Source organism: Halictus rubicundus, chromosome 5 (assembly GCF_050948215.1).
Source record: "Halictus rubicundus isolate RS-2024b chromosome 5, iyHalRubi1_principal, whole genome shotgun sequence".
NCBI classification, from domain to species: Eukaryota; Metazoa; Arthropoda; class Insecta; order Hymenoptera; family Halictidae; genus Halictus; species Halictus rubicundus.
In genome coordinates, this window is record NC_135153.1 from 14,180,459 (window position 1) to 14,192,716 (window position 12,258).

The 12,258-nt window shown below is 43.0% G+C and overlaps 1 protein-coding gene across 9 annotated transcripts in view; it reads right to left on the bottom strand.

Moving 5' to 3' along the window:
- Positions 1–12,258, bottom strand: part of LOC143354414 (venom dipeptidyl peptidase 4) — a 345,338-nt gene that overhangs the window by 198,113 nt on the left and 134,967 nt on the right. The window lies entirely within an intron of this gene.

Below are 12,258 nucleotides of genomic sequence, written 5' to 3' on the forward strand. Positions count from 1 at the left end.
GTAAGGAAATACGTACTTCGGTCCAAGGTAAACGCATTCCTGTAAATATCTGTACACTCGATGTTCGATAAATGGGACGCGAAATGGAGGTTTCGAGACCGCGCACAATCACCTAACGAGGCCGAACAGCCACACATCAATACTCGGACACTTATCCGGGGCAATCGAGTGAGTGGCTTGCTGGTTCTCATAGGATCCGCGGCGAGCAGCTTCAAAGGATACACTTTATTGCTCCCCAAACATCGAGGACTCTGTATCCTCCAATATCTTCCGACAAACACGAGGGCCTTAAAAATCATCCGATAATGCAGCCTCACCGGTCTGGTTCCCAGGTCACGGTCTGTATCAGCAACCGCCGCCGCCCCCTCGCACCCCGAGGGATTTCACAGAGAAGCCTCGATCCTGGGTCTACTCGATCTTTGATCCCACGGTCAATCGAAGTTTTCCCGTCGCTTTACCTCCAGGGCTTGATCCGGTCTCCTTTCGGTTTATCGGCTAGGTAGTTCGCGAGGTGCTCGCCCATTAACTCTCCGGGACCGCCGGGTGCCTTCGTTCGCGCGTGCAATCGGTTTATTCCGCTTTGTCGAAGCGAAACGAAGCGTTAGGCTCCCCGTTAGGCGCCCACGCTGCCAACAGAGGACAATGGTCGTGGCAGGAGCCGATGAGTTCGAACGCCTCCATCGATTTAGCCGGGGCTCCATAGCGGAAAGTTGCCTGATCTCCGGAGGTTCTTTTTATCAGGTTGTTGCATACGAAATGTCCAATTTTTAATGTTTTAACTGCGCGTTTAGTGTCTCCCACTAGGTTGATTTACTGGAGATTAAATGGCTCAAGACATACCGGTGTTAATAGTTTTCTCGTAAGTGGACCAGTCAAGGACTTATGAAGGTCAACTTTGATTTTCTAAATGGAACCGTGTATTTTTCTATGATATAATTTCTATGATAATCGATGCAGTTGTTTTATCCTCTGTGTCAACTTACGTTTGTAGAAAAATTGTTAGTTCAGGAGATATTTTAATTTAGGAGATTAATTTAAGAGTGTGGGAAATTAAATCGTATACCTATATAAAAATTGAAGATAGATCCTCCAAAGATTAGCTGTGTATCTTAAAATGGTTTACAATAAACATTTATACTATAATAGACATATAGACTATAGCAGACATGTAGACGATAATAGACATGTAGACTATAACAGCGTCGACAGCAAACTTTCTGCACCGAATATTCTGCGTCTCAAACGGCAATGAAATAAGCATTAACAAATAAATTCGATTATTCCCGCCCGTAAATATTGTGTTATAATTAAACGCTACCGTAAATATCGCGCATGCAGTCGAGTAAATATTTTCGCACGATAATTCGGAACGGATTCTCCGGCTGCGAGTTCAAAAAAAAAAAAACTTTAACGTTATTTGCGCGGCATTAGTCGAGAATTAGGCTTAATCGTGAACTGGCTACGCGACAGAATCATTTAGGGCAGCGCTGTATGGACACAAACAAAACCTTAGCGCGCAATTGTACAGCGCCTGAATCCTGTTCAAACAGAGGCGGGTGCCGTGTGAAAGGTATAATTAGAGTGCTCAACAATAACCGGGTCATTCGATGACAATAATCACTGCCGCGGCAGTATATTACGCCACGATACCAAGTTCATTACGAGTGACGAACGACTGTGCGCCGGTGTTCGCTGTAACGAAGTTTTACCGGACCAATCAATTTCCATCGGAGTCCCGGCTCGCGCGTAATTAAAAAGTTTATGGGCGCCGAACGATAATGCTGTTTATTTAAGAATAATTACGCATCGAATTATCGGCCGTCGGAATTTCCAGCGGCCGTTCCGTTCGGCCGGATCGCTACCAAAAAATCGACAGAGATCGGTTTTCCAGTAAGTTTCGCGAAGCCGGTAATTAACAGCGACGGGCTTGTAATTTAACGCCGGGAGCGCTCAATTCGCGGCCATCTCTTTCGCTCAAAAATTCGCGATACCCTTCGTTAACGAACTTTTATTATTGTTATTTCTAGTAAATGCGCGCGGGCGGTTTTCTGTTTCAAGCTCGTTCGGCCGCTGCTCCATTATTTCGTACGCCCATCGTTAGCCGAGTTTCATTATTCAATATTCTTTTCTTTGAAGTGATAAATATTTGTAAAATGTTGTACGATGGCTCTGGTTTATTTGCAGAGTTGAAACGTTCGCGACACCCCTCGTTATCGGAGTTTCATCATTTTGTGACACGAACACCGTGTTCCCAGCATTTCGAAGTGGAACGAGGCTTTCACGTAAACGTTTATTTTTCTCGTTTAGACGACAATAACGTCGTAACACACTGTTCAACAATTTTTGTATGACTTCAATCTGTGGGTACTTTTCTTTTTGTTCGAACTGTAGATTGAATGAAACTATTCATACTGAATTCGAGCAAACCTTTGCGTTTCTATGTTGATATAAAAGAGAAGAGGATTGGACTTGTTTTTACGTTGGCTACGTTACAGTTTAAAGATTGAAATATGTTACCAGTAATTAATAATGATCACAAAAAATTGGCTTCGAATAGGTTCGAAAAAGAAATGGCGCGTTTCACGGGGTAAAACAAGAGCAACATGCTTTTTCAATCAACAAATTTTGCCATGCTTCGATTTTACAGCCGTGCTGCGTCAGGAGTTACTCATTTATCATCCCGTTTATTTAGTGAAATTATATATTTTTTTTTCAGCTCGGTATTCAAATGCACACTGTCATATTATGCATTTAATTTACATTGGTTTCAATATCATTTAAACGATTTATATTCTCCCACAAACATTTTGCTCCAATGTTCGTGGTAAATTAAATATTGCCAGAACTGTAGTATGCGTACGTTCAATTTGTATGAAACGAATTATTCGTTGCAAAAGTTACTGTTCCATTATTTCCAATTCATTAAAATGATTTTAAAAAATATTGAATATAGCTCCTGTATCTTTCGATTTGTGCAATCCTCATTTTTACAACACTGTTAACGACTTATCAAAATTATTGCTTTATGCAAAATAAAAATTGTCTCGATCGATTGCAAGACATAGGAATCAAATTTCAATTTCTTTAATAATTTAAAAAAAATTTAAATTACATATCATCCAATTCCTCTACTACTTCTACTGTTTCAAATTCCTTCAATTCGTCTCTAATGTTTAAGCTTTCCTTTGACATAATGCACGATAATAAAAATTACAAACCGATGATAAAAATGTTCAAAATGGTGCAGCAGGGAATGAACGAGCGAATGTTCGGTTCGATATTTTTTTACGAAGTGGCGCGTGTAATTATGGCTGGCGCCTGTTCGCTTGTCGAGACAATTAAATCTAAAACCTCGTGGGTGGGCGTCGGTGTTCTTGTGACCCGTGCATAATGGATGGGCCGCGGGAATCACGAGAATTCTCGTGTCTCGGCTGCGAACCGTTTAGACAGGGCTATGTAACGCAATTATTATCTTTGCGCATCAAGATCGCAGCGCGCCAATGCGCGCACGCGTCCTCCCTGCCCTATGTGTTCCGATAACGGTGTTTGACAGCGTTGAAATGGCCCGGGTATCGTACGATGATTTAGGGGACAGCTGTCCGCCGTGATCATGACTGTTCTGTTAGGTTACAGCGACCTGTAAAAGTACTCTGGATCCCCGTATAACGCGTCCAAAAAATCATTTGGTCTTCCGATTTAGAGCGTCATTGTAGGCCTTGTTTAGAAATTTCTTTAACGAAATTCGTCGACCACTTTGTATCGAGGTTTTGCACACATATTTTCTATTATTTGGACAATACAGCAGAATTTTTTCAAGTCGAAATACCTAAAATTGTGGGCGTCATAGTTCTTTAGCTTGAAGAATGTAAGAGGGTTAAGGGGGTCGTCAGTTCTAGAGCGCCATTGTAGGCCTTGTTTGGAAATTTTTGTGAAGAAATCGGACGGTTGTTTCGATTTCAGATTTTCCATGCATATTTCCTATTATTTGGACCATGCAGCAGAATTTTTTCAAGTCGAAATACCTAAAATTGTGAGCGTCATAGTTCTTTAGCTTGAAGAATGCAAGAGGGTTAATTAAGGGGGTCGTCAGTTCTAGAGCGTCATTGTAGGCCGGCTTGGAAATTTTTGTGAAGAAATCGGACGGTTGTTTCGATTTCAGATTTTCCATGCATATTTCCTATTATTTGGACCATGCAGCAGAATTTTTTCATGTCGAAATACCTAAAATTGTGGGCGTCATAGTTCTTTAGCTTGAAGAATGCAAGAGGGTTAAGGGGGTCGTCAGTTCTAGAGCGTCATTGTAGGCCGGCTTGGAAATTTTTGTGAACAAATCGAACGGTTGTTTCGTTTTGAGGTTTTGCATGCATATTTCCTATTATTTGGACTACACTATAGAATTTTTTCAAATCAAAGTATCTAAAATTGTGGGAGCTATAGTTCCCGGAAGAGAGGTATATCCAACTAGCGTTCTTTTAAGGCTTCTGTGGCAGTAAGTGTACTTTTGAACAATATATATTTCGACGAATAATGTATCCAGCCTGTCGAAACAATTTTCTGACGGAATATTATCTGCAGCGGATTGCGTTATCGCCATTTTTCCGTCGGAAATTTGCAAAGAAGATAACGGAACAGTGACGGGTACATATTAATTGCTATTCAATTATGCCGTGGTGCAAACAACGGTCCAAGGTAACAGCCACGAAGGCCGTGAGGAAAGAGCCATTAAAGGTGATCCCCGGGGGTGCTCGAGTCGCAAGGAAATTCGGTCGGTTCATTTCGTGTGATCGTTTCAACAAACGCTCTATCCGATGGCAGCCTTGCAAGCCAATCTTCCCTCGGGTTATTCGCATGCCCGCATACCGCATAACCACAACTCACGTGTCCCGCGTACCTCCATACCCCATGCACCATGCACCATGCACCATGCACCACGCTATAGTGATACGGACACGTCTATACAAGAACTTTCCCCCGCTTCTAATTTCAGGCTCAAACGGTCCAGCTCTCTCTCTCTCTCTCTCTCTCTCTCTCTCTCTCTCTCTCTCTATCTCTCTCTCTATCTCTTTATCTCTTTCTCTCTCTCTCTGTGCCGTGTCTTCTTCGGCCGAGAATCACAAAGAGCTAAGCATGCAACGAAAGATCAATTGATAGAGACCCTAATCGGACGCTGCACGAGATCCCCGGAACAATGCGCGTTCTGGTGGCTGCCGGGAACCGGGAAATTGTCCTTGGACCGAGTGCGGGACCACGACGGGTTTGAAGAGATCCTGAAGATTCGGGGAAGAGCAGGCGAATGGGGGAATTGTTGGAGATCGTGGCAGGGTCGAGCAATTGCCTCAAAATTAATTCTCTGACTTCTCAAAGCATTAAGGAAGTGAGAAATTACATGTTCTTGATACTGGAAAATCGACATTTGCAGGTAAAAATTAGTGTAAAGTTGTGTATCATATAAAGTTTAACCGTCATCTTTCTGCTGAAAGAGATCGTTCTAACTTTGCGGCTGATAAATATTTTTTAATAAAAGAAATTGTGAGGTATCCTCGAATATTGACGCTTACAAATGCCAAAAGATTTTTTTATGTAAGTTTGAAAACTTTTGAGAAAAGATTCCCAAAAGTCACTCTTGACCGAGCACAATTCCACATAATGATACGGTACAAACTTTCGTAATTAACAATCTATATCACCATCATAAAAACTACTAATATCCTTCAGAGAACAATGGTCCTTCAGATACTTCGTAGGGCCAGAAGATGATCCTTGAACCACGAGGAGAACTGGAGGAATTTTTCACAGATCCTGAAGATCCTAAGATTCTGAAGCTTCGGAAAATGGAGGAGCCTTGAGGAGATCATGGTAGGCTCGAGAAATCGCAGATCCTTCGTCCCAGAGATTATGATCCGTGGAAAATTTAAAGAGGTTCCCGGGGAAACCCTGCTGGAAATTTCACTAGAAATTCAGCGTGTCCTGATGGATTCGAAGATGGCTGTAGAGAGATCCACGGGATCGTAAGAGATTATGAACTGCGAAAAATTTCGAGAGGGAGCGGTGTCTACTACAAAGAGCTTGGGAACACCACGGCTTGGAGACTGTCCCGGTGGATCTAAGAAATTGGTAAAAGATCCCCGGGACTTACAATAGAAATTACGAACTGCGGGAAATTCGAAGAACTTCGGGAAGTTCTTGGGGGATCTCGGAAAATCCAAGAACACTCGGAGATACAATACGATTTCACGAAATTGTCGGGACGTGTCGGGAAAGATTGTCCGGGATCGTACAAAAATTTTACAAAGCACAACACTGTGGGGAATTCTTACAAAAGGTTCGTAGAAGGCGAAGGAACATCATCAGATTCGAAGAACAGACTTCGAAAGAGGTCTGTACATAAGTATGTTTAGTCGTTACTAAAAGGTGTATTGTATACCAAAGAATTCTTAAACGAATAATTAAAGGAGCTATGACCTAATACAAAAATTTAACATTTCGGAAGCTATCGGAAGAAAAATTCATGAACCACCGAAAAATTGAAGGAACTATCCAGGAATTTTCCGAAGATCCACGGTGAACGAAATAATTCTGGGTTCGCGGGACGATTAAGGAAGCCAGGGGTGATCTAAAATTCAAAGGGGCTGGGAAGGCCGAGCGTCGTTGACAGATAAAATTCTGAAGGGGCGCAAAGAAACGCTCGAGGCGGAAGGAACGATCAAGAGACTCGTCGATCAAAAAAGATGACAAACCGCTGAGGACTCGACGGGAAATTCCTGGGAGATTCTAGGGCCCTGCGAGACTGTGGCGGTCTCAAAGGGTTGCAGGGCGCCAAGAAATCCGATTAGATCCGTGGTAGCTGGTCGGAGAGATCCGAGGATCGTCGAGAGCGATGACGGGTGCCGCGAAAAAATTCAAAGAAGCCGAGAAGAAGCAAAGGAACCGCAAGGAATGCGAGTGAATTCCGTCGGAGATTCGCCAGGGCAGTAAATATTCGGTTTCCGGACGGAAAAGTTGGCAGCCGTTCGTTCGGTGGCCGAAAAATTTCGAAAGCGTGAAACGCAAACCGGGCGTGCAGAGTTTGATCATTCCGCGGATTCGTTTATCTGCGACATCGCGGACCGTGCACCGGGGGAAATTGGTAGCGGGGGTGGCGTTGGATCTGGTTTTTCCCTTTTTCCATGGCCGCGGATCAACTGTTATTATCAATGCAGTGCGCAATTTACATCTGCTCGGTGCCGCCGGCGCAATTGGCGTTATTAAACGACACGGACCACCGGACTCGATCTAAATCGGTATTCCCGCGACATTACTCATTAAACGAAGTTGCCGGCACGTGAAAACGCAATTCGGCCCGTCAACCTCCGAATGAAAACGCGGGAAACGAAGACACCGGCGCCCGGGCGCTGTGCTCGAAGCCTCCCCGCTTCGAATTAAACTGTCCGTACTGCGCCATACTCTACAGGACTGTACAAAAGTGGTTAGCGAGATTGTTATACAAAATATTAGGGGTAACCATAAGTAATCAATTATTTGCAAAGAATTTGTTTTGCCTTCAGTTCTGTACCGATCGTTGAAGAGGAAACACGTATTCTTTTACAGTTTTCGGTAAAGCAGCCTGTGTTCAAAATATTCTAAAAAGTATGATTTTTTTTCACAACCCTGTCATAAAATGGCGGCGTCCGTACCTTCCGATCATATTTGTCATTGCATACTTTTCATTTTCATGCGGGATTTAATCATAACAAAGAAAATTTGCTATGTTTATGGAGGTGTATTGAAGGTCAACTAGTGTCCACGTTGGTCCAGAAGGTTTGCTGTTGGTGATAATGATCTCTCTGACATTACAACTGCTGTATTCAGAACTATTGAAAAAGAGGGCATCTTTAGTCCACAGAAAAGGTGTAATACTGCAAATTGACAATGTCCGGCCCCATACGGCGAAACTCACTGAGGAAAAAATCAAAGAATTGCAATGAGAAGTTTTACCGCACCCCCTTACTCACCGGATATTGCTCCCTCCGATTATAATCTTTTCAGATCTCAGGAGCATTATTTTTGGGCTACAGTGTGATTTAAAATTAGTTGATAATATGGCGTTTGAAAATGTCTTATTTATAACTAGAAACAAGATCGAGGATTTTATGTACGTGAATTGTATATCAAACTGCGCGATCATTTTAAAAGGGAGTCTGCAGGGCGATAGAAATATGGCGGGTGTATTAACATTGCTACAAACAATATTTCATCGAACGTCTCTCGAGAAAATTCGATATACATTGCTGGCAAATAATACTACATGTAGCACATAATGTATATGTACTATACAGTACTTACGATGTAATTCAATGCTATATGTAGCATAGAATGTGCTACAGGACGATTCAAAGTAAGTATCCCCTTTTTATAAATGGTTGAGACTAAAAGAAATTATTTGTTAATAATTATATGAACTCTGACAATGACTGTTTTTAGAAAGTTACCGCCTACGTGACGGTTCAAAGTAAGTCTTACATTTTCCAAAAAGACTGAGGATACGACGAATTAAATCGTCTTTCAAACATACGAAAAAAGAGAAAATAAAAAGTGTATCAAATACCTTTCTCTTAAGAATGACAACATACAGGACGATTCAAAAGAGTGTCACGCATACAAGGGAAGGTATGTACCCACAACTTCAATATAAATATGATATGTAATTGAACAATACATTCTAAGAATTTTCTTGAATGTGATCGAAGTTGCTTTCAGAAGGCTCTACAGGACGTTTAAAAAAAGGTTTCCGTTCCCCAACCGAGTCTTCTAGCGTTCTCCTATCGCCAACAGCTTCACCAACCACAAACTACGCTAATTTCATCTAATGCCGCTGCCATGGAATTAAAATCCCGTTGGCTGACTATCTACAGCACCTTTTTCCGTGCGCAAGCATTCGGTTCTCGTATTCCGGGCCGCGTTCGCTCGCAGGAATACAATCATACGTTTCCCCAACACCTACTGCACCTCGTTTGGGAATTGCCACGGGGACTCGCTTATCGTTCCGATAAAAATCTGCATTTTTCTGCGGCCGAAAATTCCGTTCGCGATTCTCCCACGGCCACGCCCCTCCGCTTCCCCAGCCTGTTCGCGGAACGCAGCGCGGACGCATTGGAAATTCTGGTAAACAAATTTTACCGTTTAATCGTGTCGCGACAGCCGCTCAAAATGAGCGAAACGCTAAATAAATTTAATCGTTTAGTCGAAATTGCCGGGCGGAAACCGGCGCGGCGCGGCGGCGGCATCGATTCCCTCGCACGAAATAATTATTCGCGAGCCTCTCGCGGAAACCGTCGAATAAAATTTGCCAGCGGGAAGGTTTCGCGTGATTGATGGGGACACGAACCTTTTTTTCCCGTAGGCAGAACAAATTTGCCGCTGGCGATTATTGCAGAGACCCGCGATTTTAATAGGCTGTTGCATGGGTCACGCTTTTTCCATCGGAACCACGACGCTTCGGGGACGGTTCACCTGCATATGCATTAAACGCACCGATCGCGATCATAAGGATTTATGTGCGACCCCTTTTTGCGATCATCTGTCACCGGTCGGCCAATTTGGCGCGTGTGCCGTCTTCGTAATATCGATCAGAAACAGTCGAATTTTTTGAGACCATTTGCAACTTTGTCGAAGGTTAAAATTCGTGGTTTATTGTTTCTGTTGGTCTTAATGCAACTGCTATTCGGTCCACTCAAACGCTATAGATTTGATGCATTTATGAATTTAAGACTATCGTCACATTATTTTGGTCATATTGTAATTAACATCACAAGAAATGCGCTATGACGTATCTCCTATTTCTAGAAGTCGCACAGACAATTTTTAATTTCCATAAATATCCGCAGCCTGCCCATAAACAATTACACTAAGCCACTGACACGCGCGCAATAATTCACGTCCCACAGAAAACTTTCGACACTCCCAGTCCCATCACCGATGGATAACCGACGATGGAAACATCCTGCGCGCATTCCCAGGATCATAAATATTATTCAAAACGCAGGTAGACAAAGGTTTATCACCGGTGTTAAGCTCCCGGAGAAAGAGAAGAGTTGCCCAGACCCAACCACGCCTCATTTAAATTAAAACTGCACGCGCGAGAAACCGTAAACGAATGAAAAATTCGTTGAAAAATATCGCCGGCGTTGAAAGGACTATTTCGACCGCAGAGCACGTCAAGCTAATAACGGCCCCGATGTCCACTGCTTCAAAAGGCCGACAAATTTGCGGGTTATTGTTCCATAGAAATTTTCGTAGGTTCATTCGACGTTAAATTAAATTCCAAGCTTTAATCGAGCACCCCTACAATTTTCGTATCTCGACGCGACGCGACGCGGCCCGCGCTCTCGTTCGTGTTCAGTTTCCGCTCATTGAAAGCTGTAATCGCAATTGTTAAATTACAGTTTGTCTTTTGCGAGCTCAAGCCCGTAAAATATTGTAATCGGTTACCCCCTTTCACCACCGTACGCAAAAATCGCGTAACGATCACTACATACCAACATGACGGCGCCCTTGCCTGTAAAAAACGCTGAAAACTTTTGATCTCCTAGGATTGAAACGTGGATTTTTGGAATTCTCTCGCCAAAATCTACAGGATTGCATGGAAAACAGTTAAAAATTTCCGGTTTCCTGAGGTAAAGTTTAACCTAGACTTAACACGATACAGCATCATTTAACTCTGCCGTCTTCACAATTTTATTGGGTTCTGACACAAAAATATGTTCCGATTTTAACGATTTATTGGTCGCTCGTTGGAATTGCAGATGTAATTAAATGAAGACCACTTGCAGTCAACGATTTCACAATTGATTGATTGCAGTTCTCACTCGGAAGTATATTTGACCTGCCACTCATTTTTGCTTTAAATGCATGAGATCCACAATGTAACAGTGACACAAACGAATCATATTTGCGACTCGAAATTCGGTTCGCGGAAAAGGAAGCAGCTGCACCTCGTTTTATTTCCGCGGGCGTGTAAACGGCAACCAGAAACGGCGCGGCACGTCGTTCGTTCGCGAGCCGTAGAATTCGATCAAGCTCGTGTTTCCTGATTAATACGACTAATCGAGCTTCGTTTCGAGTGCGAAACACGATCGACTATCAAGAAGCTCGTGTTCAGTGATACCCGACGTACCTAACCGCCGCTTTCCGCAGTCGTAATTACGGTTAGGCCGTGCAGCATTTATCCGATCCGTGCGAAACGATAATATCGATACAGGAATTATTACTTAACCGGAAAATGAGGGGTGGGGCGGGGCGGGTGGGTGGTCCTCGAGCGATATTATATCGTGGCGGGAGGGAGGATGGGCGTATCGAATCCCGGTTGATTGCGAACGCCGCAGAGGATAATAAAAACGCGATTTAAAACAGAACGTAATCCGTGCACTTTGGCCGCGGGCCAAATGCGTGCTCTAAATGCGAGTGTACGCGCGAACCGCGTACTTTTCCATACTTTTCCATCTAATTTACATTTCCCGAGCAAGTTTATCTCTGCTCTTTACGGCGCAGGGCGCGCCAGGGTGAACACGGGGATGAAAGGGGCGGGCGTCGTGCTTTTAAACCCTCTTGCGCGCCTCTTTTCCTAAACAAGAATGTGCAGCATCCTGCGAGTGATGCAACCCCGCGGATAAACCCGACTCGGTGTCGTTTGCACCTTCTAATGGGACGTATCGGCGGTTCTTTTCTGCCTGCTCTCGCGTTTCCGGTATTGTTCTCCGAATTCCGGGGCGGATTAACCCCTTGCGCTGCTATGCTTTGGGCGTGCGAATTTTTCGTTGCCCTTCCTCGCGAATTAATTGATTATTTGTGAAAAGAATGCGCTCTAGTCTTGAAAATAATTTCCGACAATTTCTGTGCGTTCAATCCATTTTATAAGTGATCGATAAAAAATAATATTTTAATAAAAATGTTTCTTAAAATTATTCTTCTGTTCTTATGATCACACTGCGGATTTTATGCATTTACATAAATTGATCAAACGGAAAACAGTAAAATCATTCGAAGAATTTGAATATACTGGTTGCATTATTTCCAGCTTTTCACAATTATTCGAACAGAAATAAATGTCCACGTAGCTTCTGTAGCTTGAAAATAATGGAGAGAATTTTTATTCTGCACTTTTGCCATAAATGCATAAAATCCGCAGTCTAGTGACTAATGTATCCTCAACATGGTGGTTGAATGACTTCAAAAGGAAGTTGCAATTGGTCAGCTTTGGGAAAATATTTATTTAATTTCAAT